Genomic DNA, 20,920 nt, shown 5'->3' on the forward strand with positions numbered 1-20,920 from the left:
CACTCTTCTCAATACTGATTTCCTGAGTTTTCCTTCTGGTTGTTCTCATGTCCTTAAAGTTGTCAGGTTCCAGTTGTGTATTTTGTTGTGTTTTTATTGTGTGGCCACATTGCCACTCCCTCCCTCAATCTCTACACTGTGGGTGCATCTTCCTCCCGGGAAGTCCACTCTTCAACATCTGTCTGCTCAGGAACTATGAACAATCAACTGTAGTTGGCAAGTTATTTGATCTCCCCTTAATTTCCATCTTCTGTCAGAGCTGCACATTAATCCCTTTAGGAATGAGGATACTGTTGCTGTTACCAGATACACACCCACGTTCTTTACCCGCCACACAAGAGGGGCCGCATAAAACTGCAACACCAGGCTTATGGCAAGGAAAGAGTTTTTATTTGGGGTGATGTCAGCTAGGAGACAAGAGCTCTCAAATTTATCCCATCTCCTCGAAAGTTGAGAGGCAAGGGGTTTTAAAGGTTTCGAGGGAGAGCATGTGCTGGGGTTTTAGATAGGGGAGGGAGAGCATGTGGCTGTGCTGGTTGGCAACTTCCCACCAGCCTGTCTTTGGCCTTAAAGACGGAATTTCTTTTTCCTTGACTGTCTGGACTTTTCTGGTTAGTTTTTATCTTCAGCCTGCGTTTGGCCTTGTGAGGCTGAATCTTGACGTCTGGACCTTGATTTCCTGGGAAAGACAGCTCACTCGTATACTAAGGAGGGACAGAAAGACCTGGTTAGTTTTACACAAGAGTTGATTATGCTGAATACGCGCAGCTGCAGTTAGCAAAGCTCATCTCAAAGTTTTTGCTCTCTTCTTCTAGCCCAGGGAAGATTTTTACCCTCTTCCTGCTCAGTTTCATTGCTGGGCAGGTATGATCTTCAAGCAACTGGAACTGACAACCATGGTGGAAATGCAAACCTGCCCCTCCTCCTGAGAGCTGCGGGCTGTTCTCAGACGCAAGGCATGGACACTTGGCTACACTCTTTCATTTGTGAAGGTTAAGCACACCTGTGCTGCTGGGTTAACCCTTATTTGGTCCTGGTAACACTGTTGGAGTCTATTTGTTCACACTTTGTTAGGAGTTTTTGCATCTATTTTCATGAGGGACATTGGTCTGTGATTTTTCTTTTTCTGTAATAATCTTTAAGCCTTTGGAGTACCCTGCCTGATAAGAGTGTCTTTGTTTACCTGGGGGCCTTGGGCCAGGACAGACAGTCTATGCGAACAATGATTTAACTGGTGGCTCTGAGCCAAGTGGTATCTGCTCCACCTCCAGAGGGTCTGAAGGCTGAGGTCAGCCACACAGGCTGTCAATCATGTCTGTGTGACCAGGCCTCAGTAAACACTCTGGACACCAAGGCTCAGGTGAGCTGGTTGAAAATACTCCATGAATGTTGTCACACATGCTTGCTGGAAGAATTAGCACTGTCCACGGCTCCAGAGGGAGAGAGAACTGGAGGCTCCCACTTGGTCTCTCCTGGGCTCTGCCCCACACGCCTCTCCCCTTGACTGATTTTAATCTGTTTCCTTTCTCTGTAATAAACTGTAACCATGAGTATGACAGCTTTCAGTGAATTCTGTGAGTCCTTGTGGCAAACTATCCAGCCTGAGGGAGGTCTTGGGACACCCAAACTCTACACCCTGTAATCCCCAGCATCTTCATCCTGATCATTGTCCAGGAAGTGGTCAAGGGGACATGACCCCTTTCTGGGGACTGCTGCATTCAGTGACAAAACTGTCTCACTCAGGTGTAGAGACTAGGAGGAGGTGAGGGAGGTGAGTTGGAAATCTTTTAGCCATGATTTTGGAAGGCTGTTTCAGCACTGAACAATACCACACGCCTGTGGATCACGGGGAACGTTGACGGTCGAGCTTGATTATCAGTCCATTGTTGAGTGATTTTTGCAATAAAAAGTGCTTCATTCTCAGACTGAAAACAGTTTCAAAAGCCACCGTGTGGTGGGCAAAGTCAGCAGATCAGCCTGGAACAGCAACACTGTCACCTGAAAACGTGTCACGAGTGGGGAGGCATTGTCTTGGGTTGAACTGTGTCCCTCCTAAAAATGTTGAAGTCCTGACCCCCAATACCTGTGAATGTGACCTTATTTGGAAACAAGGTCTTTGCTAATGATCAAGTTAAGAAGAGGTCATTAGTTTTGTATATCAATTATACCTAAGTAAAAGTGTTTTTGTAAAAAAAGATGAGGTCATTTGTGTGGGCTCTGATCCAATATGGCTCTTATCCTTATGAAAAGGGGAAATTTGGGGAAAAATAGGGAGTAACAAGGTCGTCAACATGGCAGCATAAGAATTTTCTACGGTCTACCCCCAAAGACACCGACTTTGACTATGAAAGCTGACATGAGTGGAGCCATATTAAAATAGAGCTGGAGCCGCCATTTCAGAGGAACTGCCTGCACCTCTTGTTTCATTTATCTTCCAAACTGGACCCAACGGCCATTATTCCAAGAAGTCAGTGAGGACAGGAATATCCTGTCTGTAGGGGCTGGTGGAACAGGACTTTGCTGATGACCAGATTGCTACCCAATCAATGAAGGACAAGTCTAGCCTCACCTCATCCAGCACCCGCCAACTCCTCGTTAATACAACCCACCTCCTCTTCCTCTCTTTTTCCCATAAAAACCCTGACCCCTCTCCTGTAATTGGGACGCTATTTGGGTTTCTCCCTGAATCTGTGGTTCTTGGATTGCAATTCTTTGGTCCCAAATAAACGCTTTCTCTCTTAAATCAGTTTCTGTTTTTGTAGGTTGACATGACAATCACTTGTGGATGAGGGGGCTTCGTGGGAGTCGAGGAATCCAGCAGAAAAGTTCCAGGACTCCATTGGAGCAAAAAACAAATGTGAGAGTGGAAGCACTGACGAGGTTGGGAGGAACATTTCACTTTACCGAGTCGCCCCTCCCCTAAGGCGCGCAGCTCAGCGCGAGAGAGACCTTCCAGGCCCGTGATCTCTCCCGGGGAAAGTGAGTGTGCGGGGAGCGCCCCGCTCCCCAGCTGAGCGGGACGCTGCCGAGGAGGCCCGTTTCTCTCCCACCTCATCTAGTCTACGGAGTCAGGATCTGCACAAGTGGGGGCGGTGGGCGCTGCGAGAACAGCAGCCAGGGCTCCGCACAGAATGCATTAAAAGGAGGCGGATCCTACCGACCGTCTGCAGACGCCATCAGAAGGCTACCCTTGAGCCACTGAGGACACCTAACCTGCGAGGCCCCCAACTGACCCACAGCACCCCCGACATTCGCGCACCTCCCACACACAAGCCCACCCCCAGGCTGGCCCCCTGTGCACGCCCCCAAGGGCGGGAGAGCGAGCCTTTGCAGAAGGCTAGTGAGCATGCGCAGAACGCCAACCCAGCTCCGCAGGATCCTGGAGAAAAGACGGGAACTTCAGCACACAGCACCGCCCTGGGGAGCAGAAGGGGGGCTGCCAGCACCCAGCCTGGCTTTGCAGGATCCAGAGAAGGCATGCAATCTTAAGATTACTCCCCAAGAGAGAACAAGAAGTGTGAAGCAAGCACATCCATAGGAAGGTCTGAGAAACACTCAGACCCCAAGCTGGGCTGACGGAAGGTATTTCTCTCTGGGACCTCGACTGCAGTCTCGCGAGAGACTCTGAGTCGGGACCCCGGGAATTTGTACCCAGATTCCTGGCACAAGGAAACTGCAGATAATAAATGTGTGTTGTTTTAAGCCTCTAATTGTCATCCAGCAATAGATAACTAAGACCCTTAGGTTTAATTTGGTCCTCTTTTTCGACCTTCTTGAGATGGGAGCATAAATAATCAATTTTTGCCTTTCTAATACGTGCATTTAAAGCTATTAAATTTCCCCTAAGCACTGCTTTAGGCGTATCCCACATGTTTTTATGCGTCATATAGTCCTTTTCACTCAGTTCAAAACATTTTCTAGATTTCAGACCTATGGATTCTTTAGTGATGTATTATTTAATTTCCATGCAATTGTGGATTTTCCCGATTTCTTTTTGTTATTGATTTATATCTTAATTCTGTTATGGTCAGAGAACATAGGACTATAAGTGACTTTAATCTTTCGAAGCTTTTGAGGACTTCTTTGTTTCCTAACGTAAGGTTGATTTTGGTAAGAATTCCACATGTATTTGAAAAGAATTTTGTGACTGGTGTGCACTGTTCTAGATACATCAATGAGGTCATTTTTTAATTATGTTGTTTATATCTTCAATATCCTTTCTAATTAGTGCGACTTTTCTCTCAGCTATTGAGAAGGAAAGTCTCCCACTATGACAGTAGATTTATCTGTTTCTCCCTCAAATTCTCTCATTTTATTGCTTTAGGTATTTTAAAACTATGCTGTTGGGTGTACAGATTTAGGATTGTGACATCTTCCTGTCGGATTGACTCTTCCATCCATAATGAAAATCTCCTTTAATTCCAGGTCATTCTTCTTGCCTTAAATTCTGCTCTAATATGAATATAACTACACCGGCTTTATTTGGTTAGGGTGTGTGTGGTATGTATTCTAACATCCCATCACTTCTGATGTTTCCAGGTGCTAATATTTAAATTACGTCTCTTGTAAACAACATCTACTTGGACTTATTTTCTCCTCAACGTAGTCGGACATTCTCAGTCTTAAGCTTGAAGTACTTAGTTAACTTAATTACCACAAAGTTAATCACTTAAAACAACAGAAATTTACTCCCTCACAGTTTTGGAGGCCAGAAGTCTACAATCAAGGTTCTGGCAGGACCACACATTGCCTGGGGGCTCTCGGGGAGAGTTTGTTCCTGCCTCTTCCAGCTTCTGGTGGCTGCTGGCGTCCTTGGCTTGTGGCTGCCTCACTCCAGTCTCTGCCTCTGTCTTCACATCACCTTCTCTCCTGCCTGTAGTCAATATCCCTCTGCTTCCCTCAGAAGGATACATGTGATTGTACTTAGGGCCGACCTGGGTGATCCAGGATCATCTCCCCATCTCAGGGTCCTTCACGTAATCACATCTGCAAAGCCCCTTTCTGGAGCTGCTGTGTTGCCATCTGAACTAACATGCACAGGTTCCAAGGATTAGGATGTGGATCTCTTTGGGGCAACCATTTTTCAGCCAATCACAAGAATTATATTATACAGCCTTTCAAAGATACATGAACATTCGTAATGAATTGGGAGGTCAAAATACGAAAATAGTAAAAATCAATCTCATTTTCAGAGTGTCAAAGGGCAGAATAACTTGGTAAGAGGGCTGGTCTTCCGTGAGGCTGGTTCCAGTGGCTCAGCAATGTTACCACGGACTAAGTTTCTTTCTACATCTTCTCTGTCTGCTGGAGTGTTGACCACACTAATTGTGGCTTCCCTCATGGTTGAAAACTGGCTTCCAGAAGCTTCCATGGTTATAGGCACCCTCTAGGAGTGTCGGCTATTTCCTACTCCCTCTTTCTCTCTGCTCTCCGGATGATCTCTAAAATACAAAGTGGCTCACAGCCCTCCCCTCCTTCTATGCTCTTCTGTGGCTCCCCAGTGCCCACAGCGTGAAGTCAGACCCTCACTGTGCCTGACGAGTCCCAGCATGCTCCTGGTCTGCTGACCTGGCTCCACACACACGCCCTAGTTTTTTACACCCCAGCAACGTCAACCTTAGTTGTAGTTCCACAGCATTCCCCCGCCTCTGCCCTTCTCCACGCCTTTGCTCGCGCGGGTCCCTCTGCAGTGACAGCTTCTGTCTCTCTGGCTACTTGTGACTATCGACTCAGATCAGAGGGATAAAGTGCTAGGTGATCTTCGACATCGACATAAACTCAGGAGCCCTTGGCTCTTCGTTCTTCATATTACAGTTGCTATTACTGTTATTAGGAGCAAACCACTCCCCGGGAGAGGCAGGCCCCCAGGAAAATCACAGAACATGACCCCAGCGAGGCTGAGGCCGCCCCGTGACTATAACATTCAGGGAAAAGCCCGCGGAGAGTGGTGAGCACAGCGGGGACGGCGCGCCCTCTGGCGGCGGAAAGAGGGAACCGCGGAGAAGGGTGACGCATCTTTTCCCAGCGCCAAGACCAACTCCAAGGTCAGAGCGACGATGATTCTCCCTGGGCACCTGGTACCTGCCAGGCACCACACTAATCGCGTCACCCACGTGACAGGTAGTATATCTGTTTTTTAAAATAGTCATTAGTTTCTTTATTTTCTGCCTGTCTTCCCTACTAGAATGTGGGTGCAGGAACTTCTGTTTTGTTCAGGGCTGAATCCCCAGCACCTACAACAGGTAGGTGTGGCACACAGTAGGTGCTCCATAAATTATATGGGATGGAAATAGCACCAATGCTGCCCTTAGACTCTGGCCGGAGCTTCTCCCCATAGGGCAAGGAATCCCCAGGAGCAAGATGTGTCCCCACTTCTGGACACGTGCCCGGACTTCAAGACCCCAGAATTCCCTGATCAGGCAGCCCTCGCCTCCTTCAAGAACCTTCATGGGCCTTTTCCATTAGTGACTGATGCAAGACGTCAGGCGTGCACCCCTAAACCAGAGGGGGATCCTGTCTCCGAGGCTGTAGGTAGAGCTGGGCCAAGCAAGTGGGGTGCACAGGAGGCCCCGTGGTGGGATGGGGGAAGGGGACTTACAAAAGCAGAGAGGTGGGCTGCATGGGAGTTGGGAGGCTGGGCCCTGCTCTCCAGAAGCCTCCATGTTCCTGGGCAGAATTCCAAGGTGTCCGAGAATCCTAAATTCCAACAGGGTCTTCTAGCCTCTGGTTCCTCTGAGGAACTTAAAAGGGTCTTGGAGGCAAGATGGGGGGTGGAAGCATCTTGTGAAGGGAGGTGTCCTGAGTTAACCCAGGTGAGGGAGGAGACCCCTATAGGACGTCCTGAAGGAGGATGGGGGAGGAGCAGTGGGAGAGCAGTCCCCTCCCCCAATAAAGAGGAAGGAAAAATGAGTATTTATCACCTGAGTTTCCCAAATCACTGAAAGAGGGATGGATTCAGCAAAAGTGGGAGAAAACTTCACTCTCTGCTCCTCACACCCCAACCGCCCAGGGTGCACCATGGTCTCTGCAGAAAAGGAAACCCACTTGAAATGGCATATTCCACAGTCAATTGGTGTGGAGTGTTGCTTTGCACACATCTTTCTATTTTGTCTTTTGAAGGAGTTCTTACGAAGAGGGTAAATCACATTTTGTTTAGAAGCTTTTACTTTGATGTATAAGTTTTAAATATTTAGCAATAGTGTATCTAGGCCTCCGTCTGTACTCTTGTCCAGGAAGATGCAAATGAGGGGCAGCCCTCCTGCCTACAACAGCCCTATGAGGGAGGGATGGTCCTTAAGTCCGTGTCACAGGTGGAAAAACTGAGGGTGGCCCAATATGTGATATTCAGATGTATTTATCACCAACTATGTGCTATAAAGGTGATATAATGGTGAACAAGAGGGAAAAACTGATAGCCCTTTCTTTTTTTTTTTGCTGAGGAAGATTCTCCCTGAGCTAACATCCGTCACCAATCCTCCTCTATTTTTTCATATGTTCACCTCCACAGCATGACTGGTGAGTGGAGTAGGTCCCCACCTGGGATCCAAACCTGCGAACCTGGGCCACCAAAGTGGAGCGCGTGGAAATTTAACCACTCAGCATTGGGGCTTGGCTCGATAGCCCTTTCTTTATCTTTAAACAGGGCAATTATACATCCTGGAATATTTGGGACAGTCCCCTCTACACCTAATGACCCAGCATAATTATCAATAGCCCCGTCTTTCACTCTCAAGGATCGTGGTTTGGACAATAAACTACACGATGACCCTATGTATAGACTTCAACGTACAGTAGGAGAGACAGAAATTAATCAAAGAATTGCACTGGTAAGTTCATAACCACGGTTGTGATAAATACAATGAAGGAGAGGAAATGATGTGGGGAAAGCAAATAGTGAGATTTGTCCTAGTCTGAGATATCAGAATGAGGTGTGACTCTGTCTGAGAAGGTGACACTGAAGTAAGTGACAATTAGGATGGGACGAGTGAGGGAGGTGAGCATTCCAGGTTTGGGAACATCAAGGAAAAACATCAACATTCTGCATTGTGTTTTAAACTTGTCCTCACTATGATCACCATTAATCTGAATTCTATCACTGTTGATACAACAAAGAAAACAAGTGTTTTCTGCTAATTGCAAGAAAATCTGAGGACTCTTTATACTGGCTGAATTAATTATACCGAGAACTTTGTTTAAGGGAGCTCTTGAGTTAAATCATTAAAAATTCAACTTCCTAAAACATACAGGGAGCAAACCTAACTTCCTCCTGTCCAAAAACGACACAAGTAATACAGTCTCAGGACTAAAGGCAATACGACAATTACAGACTGAAGTGGCAGGAAATGCTCACAAGGGCCTGTCTCCACGTTAAGCTGACAAGATACAGAATAAATAAAATTCTATCAAGGGAAGACCTCACCCCACGTGGCTAACGAGTAGATTCTTAATATCATTAAGGAATCCGCTGTGTAATTCCTGTCTTTTTACTGTAAGCTAGCTGAGTGTTTTGCAATCTTCAAGAGAAGGTACAAAGTTCGTGAATTTCTTCAGGTTCCTCTATTTAAAACAGCACCCAGTGTGTACAAAGTCCCCTGGGGTCAGAGTAGTCAAAGCATCTTCAAGGGCAGCAAGAAGGGCGGAGTGGCTGGGGACAAGGAAGAGGGTCTCAGGAGTGAGCGAGGGGAGGCTGGGGTGGAGGCAGCCTGTGCGGGCAACCAAGGGAGGAGCTTGTGACTTATCCTGAGAGTCTTCAGAAGCCACAGAAATATGTGACTCATATTTCATCTGAGCTTTGGCCTCACAGGGACCAGAGTGCACATTGGAAGGTGACTGCGGGCGTGGGCGCAACATCCAGGTGCGAGGAGATCGTGAGTGGACCAGAGTGCAGAGAGTGGAAACGGACAGGACTGATCTCATTCATATGATATTTAGGAGGGAACCGCAATACGACTTGGGGGTGGACAGGATATTCACTCAGTCATTCTGAAACTATTGATTGAGCACCTGCTATGAGCTGGGCATCCTTTTGGGTGCTGTTTGGGAGCAAAACTAAAATGAAAAAATCTGAGCTATGGCGGGCCGGCCCGGTGACATAGCAGTTAAGTTCCCCTGCTCCTCTTCCGTGGCCCGGGGTTCGCAGGTTCGGATCCCACAGGTGCAACGATGAAGTGCTTGTCAAGCCATGCTGTGGCAGCATCCCATATAAATTAGAGGAAGGTGGACGCGGATGTTAGCCCAGGGCCAATCTTCCTCAGCAAAAAAAAAAAAAAAATCTGAGCTATGAAAAAAGAAAAACCAGCTCCAGATGTATGAGTGAAATGGCTCTGTCACTCAAGTTTCTTAGAGAAAGATGAGCTGGTCACACTTCAGCAGCCTTAACAAAAAACTGAACCAACATGAGAATGTGGCCATTTTTAAAATCTTGATTCACGGTGTGTGTACAGTTTTGTATCCTACTTTGTTTTCCTTAACATTATATTGTGAACATTTTTCATGTCATTAAAATATCTTTGAAATCTCTGAATAGAAAGATGTTGGCTAAATACATCTTGGTAAATCCAGGTACCGCAATAATACTCCCTCATACAAAAATATTTCAAATTCTTCTATAAAACAGGAAAAGAATGAGGTCTTTACGTGTGTACGTAAAAACAAACAGCAAAAGTTCATTTTGTAACAAGTACTTACAGAAAGTTCAGTATTTTCAGGCATTGTTCACAATCCTTTAAAAATAAAGATTCATCTGGTCTGGTTTTCATCCCCATTTTACAAATGAGGAAACCGAGGCACAGAGGGCATCCCTCACCAGAGGTCACACGGTGAGTGGCAAGGTCAGGGTCTCATCCGGGCACCTCAGCTGCAGAGGGCCTGCTCCCCTGCACCTCCCGCCTCCATCATGTCCACGCAGACATGCTTTCATAAACACGGAAACTTCTGGAAGGTCACAGCAGACATTAGAGTGGATTTGCTGAGGGGAGGCAGAGAAGGGCTAAGAATGGGAGAGGAGCTTTGCTTTTCATTGGCTTAATTTCTATTCTGTTTAGATGTACAAAGAGCACTTTCACTTTTGTGAAATAATGGAAAACCTCAGCTACGACAGATAAAAAGAATGTGTAAGAATAAAAACTACAAAGATTAAATATAAAACATGAGATCAGATTACAAAAGAAAAATAAACAATCTCTTTGGGCCAAAATTTGGAAAAATCCCCTATTCAACAAAAAAAGGGAGTAATCCCACGAGAGCAGGCAAAAACCAATACATTGTAAATCAGTGCTCATAGAGACTGATCAGTATTTGACAGAACATTTCTAACACGAAGTGTTTTCAATATTTTGTGGAGAATGTTTTAAGTGTTTATTGAAAACTTTTCATGTAAAACTCATTGAATGGACAAAAGTACAAATATGAACACAAGGAAATGTTGAAAAAATCGTCTGTTTCCACAACTTAAAAGTACTTGAATGTGTTCAGACCTACAGTCCAAACGATTTCCTACAACCGCGGACACACTGTACACACACGTTCCTGTTAACAACGACAACAACCCCTCACTCTGGTCCTCTACACACCATTCACAAGATTGAAGATTTGGACACAACCGATTTGTCCATGGATAGATGAGTGGATACTGACAATGTGATACATACACACAGTGGGATACTATTCAGTTTAAAAAAGGAGGGAATTCTGCATGATGCAACCAAATGGATGAACCTCGGGGACACCATGCAAAGTGAAATCAGCCCATCACAGAAGGACAAATATGGCATGATTCCACCCAGATGAGGTATCTAAAATAGTCCAGTTCAGAGAATCAAAGGATGGAACGGTGGTGGCCAGGGGCTGAGGGGCGGGAGAAATTGGGTGTTCCTAATCAAGGGGCACAAAGTTCATCAAGAAGCGTGCTAACTTCTGGAGATCTGCTGTACAGCCCTGTAGCTCGAGTTAACAAGACTGTATTGGAAGCTTAAAAATTTGTTACCAGGGGAGATCATGGCAGACTCAGCTTCCCTCAATTACTCTCTCCCTCTAAGACACAAGAAAAAGGAGATCCATATTCCAACGGAAGCTATTCACACAACATGAGGGACGTCTGAGGCACCCACGCAGCCGTACATCCGAGGGCTGAGGTGCTGGAATCCCCAGAGGAAGTGGAAGGAGGTAAGAGGAGCTCCCTCCCCTCCCCGAGGACTGCTACCCTGAGACTGAGGTCACGCGGCTCTTGGATAGAGAGCGGAGGGGCAGGCCTCTGGCGGGGGGGGGGGGGGGGGGGAGGGGGGGGCGGGGGGGGAGGAAACCAGCACTCTCCAAGAACACTCACAGTCCTTCAGGAATCCCCCTACAGAGGGAACAGAACTGCCTGAGGGTAGACGAGCCAAAGAGCCGGCAAAGAGCCATTCATGAGAACAGAGAATGTCCTTGAAGCAAGGGACCCCTGGGATGGGGGAGGTGAAAGTAAGCACCCCTGCCCCACCCCTGCCCACCCCGTGCTTCAGCACAGCAGCCCTGCAGCCTCAGCTCAGTAGAAAGGATCAATGAAACAAAGAGCTGGTTCTTTGAGAAGATAAACAAAATTGACAAACCCTTAGCCAGACCCACCGAGAAATAAAGAGAGAAGGCTCAAATAAATAAAATTAGAAATGAAAAAGGAGAAATTACAATGGATACCACAGAAATACAAAAGAAATACTATGAAAAAATATATGCCAACAAATTGGACAATCTAGAAGAAATAGATAAATTCTTAGACTCATAAAACCTCCCAAAACAGAATCAAGAAGAAATAGAGAACCTGAATAAACCAATCACAAAGGAAGAGATTGAAGCAGTAATCAAAAACCTCCCAAAATATACAAGTCCAGGACCAGATGGCTTCTCTGGGGAATGTTACCAAACATTCAAAGATGATTTAATACCCATCCGTCTCAAACTCTTCGAAAAAATAGAGGAAGATGGAACACTTCCCAACACATTCTGAGAGGCCAAGATAACCCTGATACCAAAACCAGACAAAGACAATACTAAGAAGGAAAACTACAGACCTGTATCCGTGATGAACATAGATGCAAAAATCCTCAACAAAATATTGCCAAATCGAATACAACACATTAAAAAGATCATACACTATGATCAAGTCATATTTATACCAGGGACACAGGGATGGTTCAACATCTGCAAATCCATCAATGTGATACACCATATTAACAAAATGACAAGTAAAAACCATATGATCATCTCAATAGATGCAGAAAAGGCATTTGACAAGATCCAACATCCAATTATAATAAAAACTCTCAAAATATGGGTAGAGAAGGAAAGTACCTTGATATAATAAAGGCCATATATGACAAACCCACAGCCAACATCATACTCAATGGGGAAAAACTGAAAGTCATCCCTCTGAAAACAGGAACAAGACAAGGGTGCCCGCTCTCACCACTCTTATTCAACATAGTACTGGAGGTTCTGGCTAGAGCAATTAGGCAAGAAAAAGGAATAAAAGGAATACAAATAGCCAAGGAAGAAGTGAAACTCTCCCTGTTTGAGGATGACATGATCTTATATGTAGAAAACCTTAAAGAATCCATTGGAAAACTGTTAGAAATAATCAACAACGACAGCAAAGTTGCAGGGTATGAAATCAACTTACAGTTACATTTCCATATGTCAACAATGAACTAACAGAAAGAGATCCCATTTACAATTTCAACAAAAAGAATAAAATATCTAGGAATAAATTTAACCAAGGAAGTGAAAGACCTATACTATGAAAACTATAAGACATTATTCAGTGAAATCAATGATGACATAAAGAAATGGAAATAATATTCCCTGCAGCTGCAGTGGAAGAATAAACATAGTGAAAATGTCCATACTACCTAAAGCAATCTGCAGATTCAATGCAATCCCAATGAGAATCCCAAGGACATTGTTCACAGAAATAGAACGAAAAATGCTAACATTCATATGGGGCAACAAAAGACCCCGAATAGCTAAAGCAATCCTGAGAAAAAATAGCAAAGCTGGAGGCATCATTATCCCTCTAAACATACTTCAAACAAACTTCAAAACATACTACAAAGCAATAGTAATCAAAACAGCATGATACTGGTACTACAGACATGCAGATCAATGGAACAGAATTGAAAGCCCAGAGATAAAACCTCACATCTATGGGAAGCTAATCTTTGACAAAGGAGCTAAGAAGATACAATGGAGAAAGGAAAATCTCTTCAATAAATGGTGCTGGGAAAACTGGACAGCCACTTGCAAAAGAATGAAAGTAGACCATCTTATTTCGCCATACACAAAAATTAACTCAAAATGGATAGAAGAGCTGAAGGTGAGACATGAAACTATAAAACTCATGGAAGAAAATATGGGCAATACACTATTCATCATCGGTCATAAAGGGATCTTTTCAAATTCCATGTCTACTCAGATCAGGGAAACAAAAGAAAAAATGAACAAGTGGGACTTCATCAGATTAAAGAGCTTCTACAAGGCAAATGAAACCAGGATCAAAATGAACAGGCAACACACCAGCTGGGAGAAAATACTTTCAAAGCATACATCCAACAAGGGGCTAATCTCCACAATATATAAAGAACTCATATAACTGAACAACAAGAAAACAACAACTCGATCGAAAAATGGACAGAGGAAATGAACAGACACTTCTCCAAAGAAGACATACAGATGGCCAATAGGGAAATGCAAATCAAAACCATGCTACGATATCATCTTACACCCATTAGAATGGTTATAATAACCAAGACAAAAAACAACAAATGCTGGAGAGGCTGTGGAGAAACAGGTACCCTAAGTCACTACTGGTGAGAATGCAAACTGGCACAGCCTCTATGGATCAGTATGGAGATTCCTCAAAAAATTAAAAATAGAAATACCTTATGACCCAGCTATCCCACTATTGGGCATCTACCCAATGAACCTGAAATCAACAATCCAAAGAGGCTTCTGCACCCCTATGTTCATCGCAGCATTATTCACTATAGCCAAGAAGTGGAAGCAACCCAAGTGTCCCTCGACTGATGAGTGGATAAAGAAGATGTGGTACATACACACAGTGGAATACTACTCAGCCGTAAAAAAAAGACAAAATAGTCCCATTTGCAACAACATGGATGGACCTGGATAGTATTACATTAAGCGAAATAAGCCAGAAAGAGAAAGACAAACACCACATGATTTCACGATAAACCAACACACGGAAAAGAGAACTGTTTGGTGGTTACCAGGGACAAGGGGGGTGGGGTGTGGGCACAAGGGGTGGAGGGATGCACTTAAATGGTGACTGACAAACCATAATGAACAACAAAAATTTCACAATAAAGAAAAAAAATTGTTACGAGGGAAGATCTCATGATAAGTGTTCTTACCACAGTAAATTAAAATTCAAAAAAAAAAACACTGGAGAGAGGGAGGGAAGATGCAACACAGAGGAAAGATGGAGAACAGGGAAAGAGAGTGACACAGAGAGGGACACATAAAGAGATCAGCCTGTAGCCCCTTCCTTGGGAAAAGGGAGAGAAGAAGCTGGCCTCAGGCAGAGATGCAGAGCAGTGACGGAGGACATCAGAGAGGCCAAGGCAGGGGGAGGCCAGAGTGACATGGGGAGACCCCATGACAGAGGACAGATGGTTTGAAGTTGTGGGAGACACTGAGAGGAGGACACGGAGTGTGAAAGGGAGAAATACGGTGACATCAATCACCGTCTTCTTTCTGGAGAGGTTGACAATCAGGAACCAAGGGTATCAGTGCAGGAGTCTCACGGGGACATCACCACTCCATCCCACCCCCTGCACCAGGAGACTTGACCAAACTCTAGCCTGGCTTCTAGAGCAGAAGGCTGTGTCCCTGGATGACCCCAGCCCCCATCCTCCATTCAAATGCCTGCCTGACAAAGCTCCACGCTGCCAGGACCAGTGACTCTTTGTTGTAGCCAATACCTGATGAGGGGCTTCTGACCTCCCTCAGAAATGCTTCAGAGCATTTCTGAAAGGGGGCTTGTCATGGTGAATATGTGTCGTCTGCAACTCAGAAGCATCTCTGTCAAGGACCTGGGAGCCATTCCTTTGAAATGGATTCATGAAGAAGGGTAAGGCCTCTATCTCAGTCCCTGTCTGCCTTCACCTGGGACAATCAGCAATATCCCTGGACTTCATGCCCCAAGCGTTCACTGAGGGCCCTGCCCACTTCTGGCTCTCCCTAAATGCACATTTCAGAAACTAGCAACTCCCAGGAAATTTCACCTTAATCCAATCTGGGGATCATCTCCTCTGAAGTCCTGACAGTTGGGCCAGCTCCCTTCTGGACACTCAGGACATTCTGGAGGCAGCACCAAAAAGGGCCACAAGGTGGCTAAAGACAAACCTCAACCACTCTTTTGGTGTGACCTATGTCTGGGTCATGATGACCTGGTTGCAGGAAAAACTGTGTCCACAGATGACCTTCCACCACCCAGCACTTTCCTCTCCTGGAGACAATATGACAATTGAGAGGTATGGGGTCCTGTGGGGTATTGTAGGATGTGGATACCTAGTTTCTCTAGGATTGCTTCACCCTTTTACACCACGACTAGGAAGTAGTTTCCAGAGCCAGGAGTCTAGTATCCCCCATCCAAAGACGCTTTCCAGAACTTTCAGGGCTCTCTGCTTTTGCCCCCAACACATGGACTTCCCAATTCCTTCCTACCTTTCTCTTTGTGCATGAACCAGAGGGTCATGCCCTTGGAAGACTATCCCCAAAACACCAGAGACCTGTAGGGTCTTTAGGATAAACCTGCACCCTGAAACTCAGGCATGTCCCTCTTACATGGGAGCCGCGGCTGCAACTGCCAAACTTTTCCAAGCCACCTCTACCTTGGTGTTGGGTCATCGCTGGTGAGACATGTTCCTCATGCTGGACAGACTGACTGCTTCATGAGAACACACAGCACTTCTCTGTGTCTCCACTCACCTCACATGAAACTCTACTACTGTCCCCCCTCATGTCACCACACCCTGCTGACAAAACCTTAACCCTGCTGCCTGCTTCACTGACCTGATGGGACACCCCAGGATGGTGTCAGACCATCATCTCATCCTAGATTAGACTTCCCCAAGTGGATGCTCTATGGCTTTATGTCCCAGGCTTGATGTCCAAGACTCTTTGTGTCCAGTTACTCTTTATGTCCAAGGCTCCCGCTGTAACTGACAAGGGCTCGTTCTGCTCACCACATCCCTCCATCCAATCAACCACAAACAAGTCGGTGGGTGAGAAAAGGATTTATTGAATTAACCAGCAAAATTGGAAGATGGTGGACTCACATCCCAAAGACTGTCTTCAACAAGCACAGAATCCTGAGGCAGTTACATAGGGACTAGTGGGATATGAAAGAGGGGCTCATGAATGTTGACCACCTGGCATCAGTGCCTGGAAAGGCCACCCCAGGTCTTTCAGTTGTCATTGATGAAGGATGCCAGCATAATGTTCTTCTCTGAGGAGGTCGCCATGTTCCTAAGAAACTCAAAGGAACAAAGTCATCATCCATCACTATTCAGAGGTAGAGGTGTCATCTAGGGTTATTTCCCAGAGAGTAGCTGTTTATATCCTGGGCTACATGCAAGGTAAAATATACAGCCTTGATGAGTTAGTCAGAGGTTATTCTAAGTTACAACATGGCTTCCCTCATGTCAACCTTGCTTCAGGCCAGTATCACTACCTCTGGAGGGAGGATGGGACCTTCCAGGCTGGATGTGCCGTGACTACTCAACACACCTTCTGGAATATTAAGCCCTGCTGTATGATGAATGAGCTTAAGTGGTTGAGTAATTCGCTCTCACTTTGGCTTCATAAGAGCAGAAGGAATGAAGGTGAACATCTACAGTGACAGCGTCTATAGCTTTGGGGTCATACAGGATGTGGGTGTGTTATGGAAACAGAGAGAATTTATGACTGCAGCCAGAACTCCCATCAAGAATGGACACCAAATAACAGCACTTACTCGGGCACTGTTAATATATCTGTAAGTGAGCATAAGTGAGGTCACCTTGTTACATCAAACTGCCCCAGCCCTTCCTCTGTGTGACTGCTCACTGCTCAGCACGTACTCCAAAAATTTCACATGCTCTCCTGATTTATGGCCTCCGTTTACCTATGTACTCCCCAATAGCTTGATAAATTAAAAACTTTGTTCTATGAGTTTCTCTCCAGGAACAGGCAGACCACAGGTGGGAAACACCCCTACAAGGTATCCATCACAGCTGACAAAAGAATGTAACAAATTGATGCCTGGAGCCCATCACACCTGAAGACCAACATCCCTGGACCCCCTCCTTCCTGCCTATTTTCCTGTATAACTGCCTCAAAATTCTGTAATCTTTGAAGATGGGTCTTTCAGACATTAGTCACCTGTCTTCCAATTTGCCAGCTAATCTACTTAAACTTCATTTCTCGATCCCTAACTCGTTGTGATTAATTGGCTCAGATCACGGCGAGCGGAGCAAGCCCATTGCTCGGTATCAAATGCTGGCACCCAGGGTAGGATCAACCTCTGCCCGTGCCTAGTCGACTTGGAGGAAGGTGTTTTGGGATTTTTTTCCCCTGCAGCTGCCAGGCGGCTTTTTCTTTTCCTTTTTCCTGCCTGGGGAATTCCCTATGTGGCTTCCTCACTTGCTAACTGCCTCTAAAGCTTCAGTGATCGGGAATTCAAGGACTGGATCGTACGCTGACAAGCTTGTGTCTGCAGCTAGGTGAGTCGTCCGGAATGTGCCTCCCGGGTACTCTATTCCTTTTTTCCGTGTCTGGGGGCCTTGGGAAGGCCAAGGTTCCTCTGGTTTAGGCAAAGTTGTTTAGGGGTAAAGGAAGGAACAGACTGCCTAGTATATTATCTGGAATACTGGTCTCTGGTTTTTCTGTGGTGCACATGCCTGTATGGTCTGTTCTGTTGAGGGTGTGTGTTGTTCCTCTAGTCTGTGTGCCAGTTTCTCTCTGTGTCAGAATCCCTCAGCACACTTCCAGAGCTTCTTACGTCATCTGTGGGGACGTGAAGTTTGCACCCTTTTCTGTCAAGTGTCAAGCCAGAATTGCACACCTCAATGCGGGCACTGCTGTTTGTGTTAACACTTGGGCGGAAACCATGAGAGCGTGGCCCCACCATCTTTTCGCCCTCTTTGTCTGTCTTGTCTGGCACCCTCTTTGCTGTCATTGTGTGGAAGTTAGGGTTAGGCTTAAAGTAAGCTGGACTTGGACTTCCTGCAAAATAGAGACTTTCTGCCAGGCACCTGACCTCCCACACCAGTGTTGGGAAATTAGACCTTACTTCTTGCCTCTTTGGCTTGTTTACCACTGCTGTGAGAACTGTACGCTTGGGCAATGTGGGATTTGGATGAGTCCCATAGTTATCTGGACACCCGGAGTCAATCCTTGCACCCTTTTCCTGGTCCATTAATTGTCAGCACAAACTTTATCGCCATGGGCACCACTCTGTACCTTCCAAAAAAAGGGCCCACTAGGGTACATGCTGGCTAATTGGGCTGATTTCAGTTATGAGCCAATGACAAAGAAAAAGGTGATCTTTTACTGTAATGTAGCCTGGCCCCAATATACACTGGGCTCAGGAGAAAAGTGGCCCCCAATTGGGTCACTCAATTATGATACCATCTTGCAGCTAAAATTCTTGTGCAAGAAGAAAAGAAAGAAAGACAAAATCCCCTATGTTTAAGCCTTTATGCTGCTATGTCTAGACAAGGGAAGAGGGCACAATGGACTGAGGAGTCCCCCGCTCCTCCTCCTCCTCCCCTTTGCCAGGCCCACGGCTTGTCCAGGGGAAAACGCCTGAAGGATTGCCAGCTTTAAGAGATGGACTCTGCTTCTCCAACCTGGCAAGGGACACAATTCAGTCAGGCGGCCCTTCCCTTTCCACTGGGAAAATAGCCCATAGGTATAAATGGACAAAGGCAACCTGCTGGCTTCATTTGGATGCACTCTCCTTTCTCTACCTAGGGTCTTTTTAATTGGAAAAGTTTTATATGCCTGAATGCCCTGTTCTCCTCTTGGGACCAAACCTTCTGTGTAAACTCAATGCTCAAGTGACTTTTGCTCCAGGCCAGCTAGAGGTTCAGGTGCCGCCAGAACAATCATCCTTTTGGTTCCAGATGGCCCCGCCAGGTGTTCAAACACCTCCTCCTGGCCTGCTGCCACTGGAAATCTTCAAGGACGTAAGACAGGACCTATGGGCAAAAGGGAAGCCTGGGAAAGCAAAGAATGTCCAGCCAATACATACAGCCCGAAACAATATCTGCTAAAACAGGAGGCTTAAAAGGGCATTCAGCCAGTGCTGTAGAAATTCCTCGTGGCAAAATTAATCAGACCTGCTCAGTCACAATATAATACGCCTATTCTCCTGGTCAAAAAAAAAAAAAAAAACAACGAATTCAGAGAACTATCCCTTTGTTCAGGACCTTAGTGCCATAAATAAGGTGGTTGAGAACCTGCACCTTGTGGTGCCCAGCCCTTACTCCTTGCTAACAAACATTTCACTTGAATACGGCTGGTTTTCAATTTGGACTTATAGAATGCATTCTTCTGCGTACGGCTCAAAGAAGAATCACAAGTATTTGCTTTTGAATGGCGGGACCCAGACACTCAGGCCACTCAAAAATATTGCTGGACAGTGCTCCCCCAGGGCTTCAAAAACTCCCGAACACTATCTGGGGAGGCTCTAGCTAAAGACTTGAGCCACTTACAGTCACAACAAGAATTGCTGTTACAGGACATAGATGACTTGCTGATAGTGAGCCCGACTTACGAGCAGTGTCTGGCCAACACAAGAAAGACCTTATCATTTGGCTGAATGTGGGTACAAGGTCTCACAAAAGAAAGCACAGATCTGCAAACAGAATCTACATATGCAGGGTTGAAATTATCAGAAGGCCAGAGGGAACTGCTGCCAGACCAATAAAGGGCTAGAGCACGCCTGACCCTCAAACCACCCTGCAACAGCGACGAGGATTCTTGGGCATGGCTGGTGTCTGAAAACCCCTCTATGAGGTTCTAAAGAGGCTGGACTGGGAGCCACCAGAATGGACAAAGGAGTGTCAGGTAGCCTTTGATACCATCAAGGCAAAGTTAATTTCAGCCCCAGCTTTGGGACTTCCCAACTTGGACAACCCTTCAGCCTCTATGTACATGAAAGGCGGGGAATAAACTTGGGGGCTTTAGTTCAAAAACTAGGCAGGACCCCCTGGCCAATGGCTTATTTTTCCAAACAATTAGATCAGACTGTCAAAGACTAGCCCCCTGCCTCAGGGCAGTGGCTGCTCCCTGTGACACCCAGCAGGAAGCTGAAAATTTCACCCTGGGCCAACTCACCACATCAAGTACTCACATTATTGGAGTAAAAAGGGGGATGCTGGCTCGCTTCAGGATGGATGGACAAATACCATGCCATCCTTTTGGAAAATCCAAACGTACAGATGCAAGTATCGTCCTCCCTAAACCCAGCCACCTTACTCCCTGATGAGACATCAGAAGCCTTAGAACATGACTGCTTACAAGTTATGGAGACAGTGTCTTCTAGGTGACCTGATTTGTTGGACTGTCCGTTGGAAGAACTGGACTTGGAACTCTTCACAGACCACAACAGCTTCATGGGTTAAGGTAAGAGATGTGTGGGATACGTGCTCATAACTTTACAATAAACTTTAGAGGCTAAAGCCCTACCCCCAGGAACATGGGCTCAAAAGGCAGAAATCATCACGCTCACTCGAGCTCTACATCTAGGTCTAGGGAAAAAAGTAAATATATACACAGATTCCTGGTATGCCTTTGCTGTAGTTCATGCTCATGGGAGAATCTGGAAGGAAAAGGGACTCTTAACACCAGAAAAAATGGAAATTAGACATGGCCCTAAAAG

At 45.8% G+C, this 20,920-nt stretch overlaps 1 protein-coding gene across 1 annotated transcript in view; it reads left to right on the top strand.

The window, feature by feature from the left end:
* Positions 1–20,920, top strand: part of LOC131397030 (MHC class I-like protein MILL1) — a 303,101-nt gene that overhangs the window by 88,281 nt on the left and 193,900 nt on the right. The gene's annotated exons all lie outside the window — the stretch shown is intronic.

This window comes from Diceros bicornis, chromosome 34 (assembly GCF_020826845.1).
Source record: "Diceros bicornis minor isolate mBicDic1 chromosome 34, mDicBic1.mat.cur, whole genome shotgun sequence".
In the NCBI taxonomy this organism is placed as follows: domain Eukaryota; kingdom Metazoa; phylum Chordata; class Mammalia; order Perissodactyla; family Rhinocerotidae; genus Diceros; species Diceros bicornis.